Here is a 9,483-nt window from a genome sequence, read left to right as displayed (position 1 = left end):
CTGTTTGGGTTCAAGGTGCGTTTTGTAGTCCCTGGGGGGGCTCAGCGCATCTCTGAGCTGAGGCCATCCAGAGGCGGCCTGGTGATGCGCTGATCCCACTTTTTCTGCGCAATTCTTAAATTTAAATTTACTGGTAGCGCGCCCAGGCTATGCATATGCATAGGTAGGTTTTAGTTAGTGTTAGGTCCCCTCCCATGGAGGAAAGACTTCTACGACAGTGGGAGGGACAAGTACCTAACAAATTGCAAATTGTTAGTGAAACTAACATCCTCCAAGTGGTAGACAGGTCATGTGTGTGCTCATTGTGTATTTGAATCCCATGAGTGGGGTGTGCACTTTTTTGCAGGTAAGCACCCATCTGTTTTTAAGTAGCGCTGTTCATTTCTTTGCTATGTTTGATTTAATTCTGGTCAGCTGCTCCCACTTGATAGTTTTTCTTTGGTGTATATGCAGAGCCTCTGTTTGGGTTCAAGGTGCGTTTTGTAGTCCCTGGGGGGGCTCAGCGCATCTCTGAGCTGAGGCCATCCAGAGGCGGCCTGGTGCATCACCGGTATCTGAATCAATTTTTGCTTTTTTTTGTACTACGAGAATATTCCCTTTCCCTCTCCCTTGGGGGTCTCTGTACTGCTGGAGGGGGAAGAGGGGGCTCTTCAGGTTCACTGCATTCAATGATATCTAGTATGTCTCAATCAATTATGTGGGAGAAGGAAAAAGTGTTTCCCATGGCAGAGGTGACTTGGGCAGGCATTGTGACTTTTTTTAGGTTTGTACCCTTTAAATATCTCTGGTGCAGGCGGGGTAGTTGGGATCAGGTCACGCTGGGACGCTGAGCTGTCCGTGGGACTATCTTTCGCAGTGTGCCTGCCAGTTTCTGTGTTCTGTGCACTGTGCGAGGAGGGAGCGCTCAGCCCCTCCCCTCTCTGACTCTCAGCCTGGCGCTGTTCTGTTTTCTTTTTATTCCCCCTCCGCTGCCATTTGGGCATCTGAAAGCCGCCAGCAGAATCGGGAGTGTCCGAGCTCTGCTCCTCCTCTCCGCCTCCATTACCCGGACCACCCACTGAGATATCCACACGCTGAGCGGTGGAGCCAGCAGCGCTGAGCTCGGGAACGGTCGGGGGTGGGGCGAAAGTCTCGGCAACACAGCCTCTGCTCTCTGGCTTCAGTGTAGAGCTGCAGGATCAGCGGGGACATCTGCAGGAGGGTGATATGAGGCAGGGGGTACATTAGGGACACCTGGAGCAGGGTCAATCACTGATCGGGCAACCTCCGTGATCGAAGGGGCGGGGCCAGCATCTCCTCTTCATCATCAGAGAACTCCGGGAGTTCTCTATCACCTTCAAATAGGGGGTGCTTGAGTATGTCAGCCACGGTGGGCTCCCTGAACCCCTGGGCAGCCTGGCTGTAAGTCATCCGCCCCTTAGTTTTGGGGCAGCTACGGGCCAGATGATTGGTCTCCCCGCAGAGGTCACAGCATCGCTTATTACAGTCTTTAGTGACATGACCTTCTGCAAGGCATTTTCGGCAGCGTGGAGTTTTGCAACTATCTTTAGAGGGCCCATACATAAAACAACTGTGGCAGTATAGTGATTGGCTGGGGTATGAGAGGGTACACCTATCACGAGCAAGAGAAAAAAACCCAGGGGGGTGCATTAAACCATTATAACCTGAGAGGTCCCTGCGGAACCGCACTTTATATTTCAACTAACTGCGCCACATCCCCCAGGGGTTGTGGAGCTTTTGGGGGCCCCCAATGTGTCCCCCTTTCTCCAAAAATACTGTGACAGAAGTTCAGTTTCCAGATAAGGGTTATGCATGTGAATAGTTACGTATCTTGCTGCCACGTCAAAGCGCAGTTCAATGGACATCTTCTGTAGGAGCGGTTCCCCAAATTCTCGTTTCCTCCAGGTCATCTCAAAGACTGCCAGACATTTGTCCTTGGTTAAGAAAGAAATGTCATAAGTTCCTGTGGCAGGGAAATCCTGCACGGCATAGAGATCCATTACCTGTACTTTTAGGATATTCTGCAGCACGTCCATGAGAACCTTCTTCACTGACATCTCCTTCACGTAATCAGGCTTAACCTGAATTTGGAATGTATTCCGAAGCGCCTTAAGTTGCGCCATTTCTTGTCCCTTAAACCGGAGCCCACACCCCTGCCACTAGAACCACCAATTAAGGTAGCCCCAGCGAACGTGGTTACTCGCTAAAGTTTCCCTGAAAGTGACTCAAAAGCAGCAACAGTTGCAAGACTGAAGACCGAGTCACCCCGGGTTCCCTAAACCTTCTAGCCAAGACCTAGATCTTAACTAAACGGCTGAGAAGCGATAACCCAATTATTGTCCGCAGCTGCACCTGCCGCGACAGCACCCTCCGTGGGATTTAAGGTGAACTACTTTCTAAATGCAGCAGCGGCACAGCACAGCCAACCGCTGGCTAACCCCGGGGCTACTGGCTGCCGGGGGGCCCTTCTCACTGCCTCTGCAGGCCTGCCAGCCCACTGAGATGGGCGCACCTGTGCTGGATGCAGACACAAGGGCCTGGCTCAGCTTCCGCCTGATTACATTTGCATGGCAGCACCCACCCTCGGACCAGCCGGCGCCCCTCCGCTGCCGTGCCTCCACACCGAAAACAAAAGTAAAGTAGGCTTCCGGCTGCCTGCATTCCGGCATGACGCTAGGAGAGAGTGTGGAGGGCAGAGGAAGTCAAATCTCTAGCCTGGCAGGCTAGCTCTGGCTGCGTACACAAGCTGTTTAAAAACACAGTGCGTCGTCGTCCTCCTTCCTCTTCATCGCTCTGTCTTGACGTGCGGGGTGTGCCACAAGAGGGAGACACAGGCCGGGAAGTGGAAAGCCAAAACAGGAGATGCCTTCCTTGCCTGCTACACACAATCACAGCCTCGCACTGATGAAGGCACCTGTGCTGGCTGGGCTGTAGGGGTCACAGGTCAACCATTGATGATGTCATTATTGCCCTGGGCAGAGGCTATATAAGGAGCAGCAGGCACAGGGCACTGCCTGCCAGTCTGCTGGCAGATCTCCAGGGAGCAAGAGCTGCTGCAGCAGCATGTGACAACATGCACCATGAAGAAATGTCGTCCGGTTGGGGAGTTTGGTTGCGCAAGTAAAAATTACATGCACCCAATAAAAAGAGACTTTTTTTCATGTTATTACTCTCTTTTTTCCCTTCCAACCAAAATAAAATCTGAGCTCAATAAATGACACAGATGCACAAAGGGGGGGGGGGGGGGGGGGAATGGCAGCACTTGGTGGTGGTACATTCAGCTCACTTCAGTTCAGTCCACTTTGTTAGTTGGGTATTTAAGTTCTGTTTTTTGACACCAGTAAGAGAGTAGTGCACCGGTCCTGGAGGTACTGCAATACCAGGTCGATGCGCGGAGTGGACAGAGCAAGCTCTTCTTCCATCTCCCTGTTCCAAAAATCCATTTAATATATGGTCCCCAGATAGGGGACGTATCAGATATTAAACTGATAAGAACAGATTTTTTTTTTGTGTGTTTTTTTGTTTTTGTTTACCGTTCAGATACCAAACCATTACTTGCCTCACGGTATAAAACCTTCAGTACACAAACAGTTCATACAGTATTCATCATCACGGTCAAATCTGTTCTTTTATTCTAGCAATAATCCTTCTAATCCATCCCCGGCAATATTTAGGCTGGCCCAGATAGTGAGTAGTGCATTTCTCCCCTGCTATAAAGAAAGTAGCAGGGGGATGCTTTGTGCCGCCATACCCCTCAGCATCAGGCAACAGTCTCACCTTAAAGTTTATTTACTCCTGTATAACCCAAAAGGGTTATACAGCTTCCGGGGCGCACTCACCTCTGAGCAAAACTGCCTCAGATAAGTTCTAACCACCAACTCCTCCATATAAGGGTTGTAACAATGTACAGTCAAGTCTTTCATACCCGGGTCAAAGCATAGCTGGATCTTCATCTTCCTCAAAATCTTGTACTCAGCCGACATAGCCTTCATCCTCCAATTTTCAAACACCTCCACGCATTTATCCTCAGAATGAAAAGTAAAACAATATAAACCAGATGAAACAAAATCCTGCACAGAGTGTAGGTCTGTTACCTTCACAGCCAAAATCTTCAGCATCACATCAGAAACGACTTGGTTCAAAGACAGCTCCTTCAGGCAATCCTTCTCCACTTCCACCCTCAGGGAATTCCACAGGTTCCTCCATGACTCCGCCATTACTGCATCCTTCGCTCCTCTGGTGACCCCAGGACCTCCAAAAGGAGGCCCTCTCGCTAAACCCCCTGACCCAGACCAATCAGGCGTCCACCCACTTGATCTGAGCCAAAAGGCCGAGAAGCGATAACCCAATTATTCTCAGCAGCCCGCCGACACAGCACCCTCCGTGGGAATTAAGGCGAACTACCTTCTAAATGCAGCAGCGGCGACCACCACACAGTACAGCACTGCTGCACCGCACAGCCGGCTAACCCCGGCCGGCTACCGGCTGCCACGGAGGGCCCCCTTCCCACTGCCTCTGCAGGCCTGCCGGGCCACCGGGATGGGCGCACCTGTGCTAAACGCAGACGCACGGGTCAGGCTCAGCTGCCGCCTGATTACATTTGCATGGCCCCGCCCACCGCCGGAACAGCCGTCACTCCACACCGAACAGAAAAGTAAAGTAGGCTTACGGCTCCCTGCATTCCGGCAACACGCTAGGAGAGAGTGTGGAGGGCAGAGAAAGTCAAGTCTCTAGCCTGGCAGGCTTGCTCTGGCTGTTTGAAAACACAGTGCGTCTTTCTTCGTTCATCCTCTTTCCTCTTCATCTCTCGGTCTGGACGTGCGCGGTGTGCCACAAGAGGGAGACACAGGCCGGGGAGTGGAGAGCCTACACAGGAGATGCCTTCCTAGCCTGCTACACACAATCACAGCCTGGCACTGATGCAGGCACCTGAGCAGGTGCTCACAGGAAGTCAACCGATGATGTCACAAGGCCCTGGGCACAGGCTATAAGGTGCTGCAGCCAGGGCTCTGCCTGCCAGTCTGCTGGCAGCTCTCCAGGGGAGGGGTGCTGCTGCTGCTTCTCTTGCAGGGGACAAAGTGCAAACATCAAGAAAAGCGGTCCGTGAATGGATTTTTTGGGCCACAGCTAAAGTTCAGCAAAAGCAAAATTTAAAAAAAAAATTCTTTGTTTTTTGTGTGTTTTTCCTACTTCTTTTCTTGTCTGTTCTCAGGTTCTGATAGCCAGGCGAAATACAGAGTCCATGAATAAATGACACAGATGCACAAAGAAAGCAGACACAACTTGCAACAATGTTTTTATTGTGGATTTCAACTGTATCCTGCACCCAGCAGGAGCAGCACAGACATAGAGCGCACAGCAGGGGGGACAAAACAGCACTTGCTACTTGCAAAATTCACTTTGCAGAAGGACACTTGATTTCTCCACTTGATTTCACTCCACTTTGTTAGTTAGTCAGCCAGCCAGCAGGGTATTTGAGTAGTTTTGATCTGTTTTTTGACACCAGTAAGAGAGAGTAGTGCACCGGTCCTGGAGGTACTGCAATACCAGGTCGATGCGCGGAGTGGACAGAGCAAGCTCTTCTTCCATCTCCCTGTTCCAAAAATCCATTTAATATATGGTCCCCAGATAGGGGACGTATCAGATATTAAACTGATAAGAACAGATTTTTTTAAATTCTTTTATTGTAAAAATATCAAAAGCATACAGCAAAAAAACACTTTGCAAAGCAAATTTTCAATACATATTACATTTTGTATATTTCAGAAACAAAAGCCAAAAGACAAAATTTTATGCAATAGGCAATTACAAAAATGTATTTAACTATCCCTTTAGACTATCCTTATACTTAGGGATATACTATACTATCCCTCCACCTGGCCCTCACACGCAGTATACACTGTACATTTTCCTGAAAAGAAAGAAAACATAATTCATATTTTGCAAGCAAAAATTAAAGCAAAACGTTTAATCAAAACCACTCTTTCCATTTCTTAAACTTCCAAATACCTTCTGCTTTGTCAGAACCAAAAGTTTTAGCATCACAATAACCATATAAATAAATTCTTCCACGGACCATGGCCACACATTCTCTCACACTCAAAACACAGGATATTTCTGACATCCCATAGAGCCTCTTTCACACAACTCACTATCATCCATAAGACTCTTGCTTTACCCTGCTCCAACACACCCAATCCATACATCATCATATAGGTCACACATTCCACACCAGTCAAACCCTTAATCAGCTTATACAAACTCTTCCATACTTCCTTCGCATACTCACAATCCCACATCACATGATACACACTTTCCACTTGCCTGCAATCATCCCTCAGACATCTCTCACTCTTCTTCTCTGAAATTCTCTGGTTGGCAGGCACTTATGTACCACCAACCATGACAAATCTTTATGTCTGTTTGTCAAACCTGTGTAACATTCTCCCACACTTTCTTACTCTTTCAGTCAAACCCCCAATTACTTCCATCACTTCTCTCTCTTCCAACATTTTCATCACCTTTTTACTCTCACACCACCCCTCCCTACTCACACTGTGCAATTCATACCTCCTCATACATCCTTCAATCCTAATAGAACCACGGTGCCTTAAAACACACAGGCTTTCGCACATCTACATTTATAAAACCATACTTCCTCAACACATTCCCAGCCGCATATCTCATCATACACCCTGTCATATTCTCCTTCATACTCAACTTTACAAACAAACTCACATACTTCACCACCAAGAATCGCTCGATACTCACAAACCCTTTGCCACCATTCTTCTTAAGTTTTCCATCCTAGAGGACCAAAAGAAAGAAAAACAAACTTTAATACATTTTTTAAGCACCCTAACAGGGGCAGGAAAAACACAATACAAAAAAAGCATAATAGGTACCAAAACCGCCCTTACAATTAATATTTTCCCTTCCATAGAAAAAGTCCTCAATGACCAGAACTGTACTTTTTTTCTCCACCTTGCATAACACATCCTGCCAACTTTCTCTTCCATACAAATCATCATCAAACTTCACTCCCAACACCTTCACTGCTCCTTCACACCTTACCCATCCACATTTATCCACACCTCTCACCTCGCCAAAAACGTTACACTCACTTTTATCCATATTCACTCGAAAACCACTTGCCATACAAAAAAATGTCAAACAAAAGCTTCACTCTCCTCAAGGCCACAAAACTCCTACACACCAGTCACATCATCCATATATCCAATAACACTCAAACATCTCCCTCCACTACCAGGTACCTCCTCACCACCTTATCATTCTTCAACATATGTAACAAAGGGTCAATCACACACACAAACAACACAGGGTACAGAGGACACCCCTGCCTCACCCCCAATCTGATACACACTTCCTCTGTCAGCCACCCATTCACCTGCACCTTACTCACAATCTCACTGTACAGACATCTCACCCATCCAATCATCCTCTCAGGCACTCCCATTCTCTCCACCACCTTCAACATAAAATCATGCGACACCCTATCATACGCCTTCTCAAAGTCCACAGCCAGCACAGCCACTCCCTGCTTTCTCTCCTTACACAACCACAACACATCCCTCAGACAAATCAGACTCTCCGCAATCGTTCTCCCAGGCACAGCACACACTTGTTCCTCACACACCATCTTGTCCAACACACCACGCATTCTATCAGCCATAATTTTTGCAATTAGTTTATAGTCCACATTTAACAAAGAGATAGGTCTCCAATTTCTCAATTCCTTATGTTGCCCTTTCTTATACAACAAAACAATACTCTCTCTCATTGAATCACTCAACACACCTCTCTCCAAAACTGCCTTACATACCTCATACACGCAATCCCCAATCTCATTCCAGAACGTACAATAAAACTCTACAGGCAAACCATCACTTCCAGGCGTCTTTTCTTTCTTCATACTAGCCTCAATCGCACACTTCTTCACAGTCTCACTCAATATCACTTTCTCCTCTGATCCCAAACATACCTCTACTTTATCTAATACATCACTTTCCACACTCAAGTCTCTTTCCTTCTCACGAAACAACTCATCATAAAACTTCCATACTTTACCATTCACTCTCTCATTCCCAGTCACATCCATTTTCATCCAATACACACAGCAGCTCACTTTTATCTCCATACATCTTTTTAAAGAAAAACTTTTTCTTTAACCACAGCTTTTGCTTGGGCTATTATTTTCTTCCCTTGTTCTGCCATAAAAGATCTAACTTTTTCTTTAGTTTCTTCGATTTCCTTCTCCACCTCCTCCCCCGTCTGTCTTAAATTCCCCAAATACTCCAACCTCTTTTGTAGCATGTCATATTCTATTCTTTTATTTTTTGCTCTTTCTTTACCACTTTTTATAAAGAAACGCTTAGTTTGTATTTTACACCATTCCCATCATTCAACCACACTTCCAAACTCACACATTCTCTTCTTAAGATTACCCAACAATTTTACACACTCACATTTCACCCATTCATCCTCTAACATACTTACATTCAATTTCCACACACCTTTCCCTTACACATTATCTGATTCCATACTCACGCCACATTCTAAACAGCCATGATCCGTGAAAGGGACCCTTCTGATATCGAAATGGTCCAGAGAAAAACACCTAGAAAATAAACATAGATCAATTTGGGAACACAATTTACCCCTATCACAGAAATAAGTATAACCCTTCCCCTTACCTACATCCACTAACTTGAAAGTAGCTATAATATCCAATAATTCCCGCCCTGAACTATCTAAACCACCCGCACCACCCACACCACTTGCATCACCTGTACTACCCCTACTCCTATCTCCCTCCCCTACAATGCAATTAAAGTCACCTACTACTATTGTAGACTCCTTCCCCACAATAACTAACCTTAATTTTGAAAATAACTCAAGCCTTTCTTTACAGCATACAGAAGCATAGATATTAACTTAAATAGCACACCTAGATACAGAAAATAAATCATAAGACATCATCATTGCTCAATATGAACTTTTCTAACAACTTTAAAGTAATCCCCCCCCCCCCCCCTAAAAATCATACACACTCCTTTGACTTAAGGACCAAACCGCTGGTCCAACAGTCCAAGCTGTTAATTTTGGTATATCTTACAGATTACACTCTTGAAGACAAACAATACAACAATTAAGCGTCAACAAAAAAATCAAACATTCTTGCCCTTCTATATTGAGATCCTATACTTCTAGAATTCAAAGAAGCCACTCTCAGCTGTAACATTGCTTAGATTTGAAATCATACTCCAAGTTTTCTGTTTTTTCTTTTTTTTTTCTCTTTATCCTGTTTCCCTTTTTTTGTTTGCTTGGTATTAGGGCCTGACTCAGGCGTTTCTTTCACCCCCTAAGAGGCTCCAAAGCTGGAACCTTAATTTTTCCTTTTTTTGTTTGAGACTCCACCACATCTGAGTCACTCGTGAACTCATCTATTCTCCCAGAATCACA

The 9,483-nt window shown here is 46.1% G+C and overlaps 2 non-coding genes across 2 annotated transcripts; both read right to left on the bottom strand.

Annotated features, from left to right (window-relative positions):
* Window positions 1-3,346: 3,346 nt before the first annotated feature.
* Window positions 3,347-3,544, bottom strand: LOC137505734 (U2 spliceosomal RNA). Its single transcript, XR_011020329.1, has one exon. It is a non-coding gene; the product is annotated as a U2 spliceosomal RNA (small nuclear RNA).
* A 1,969-nt stretch (window positions 3,545-5,513) lies between these two features.
* On the bottom strand, window positions 5,514-5,705 carry LOC137505709 (U2 spliceosomal RNA). The gene has a single exon (XR_011020309.1). It is a non-coding gene; the product is annotated as a U2 spliceosomal RNA (small nuclear RNA).
* Between the last annotated feature and the right edge of the window lie 3,778 nt (window positions 5,706-9,483).

The sequence above is a fragment of the Hyperolius riggenbachi genome, chromosome 4 (assembly GCF_040937935.1).
Source record: "Hyperolius riggenbachi isolate aHypRig1 chromosome 4, aHypRig1.pri, whole genome shotgun sequence".
Classification (NCBI taxonomy): domain Eukaryota; kingdom Metazoa; phylum Chordata; class Amphibia; order Anura; family Hyperoliidae; genus Hyperolius; species Hyperolius riggenbachi.
This window is presented reverse-complemented; position numbering and strand designations above follow the sequence as displayed.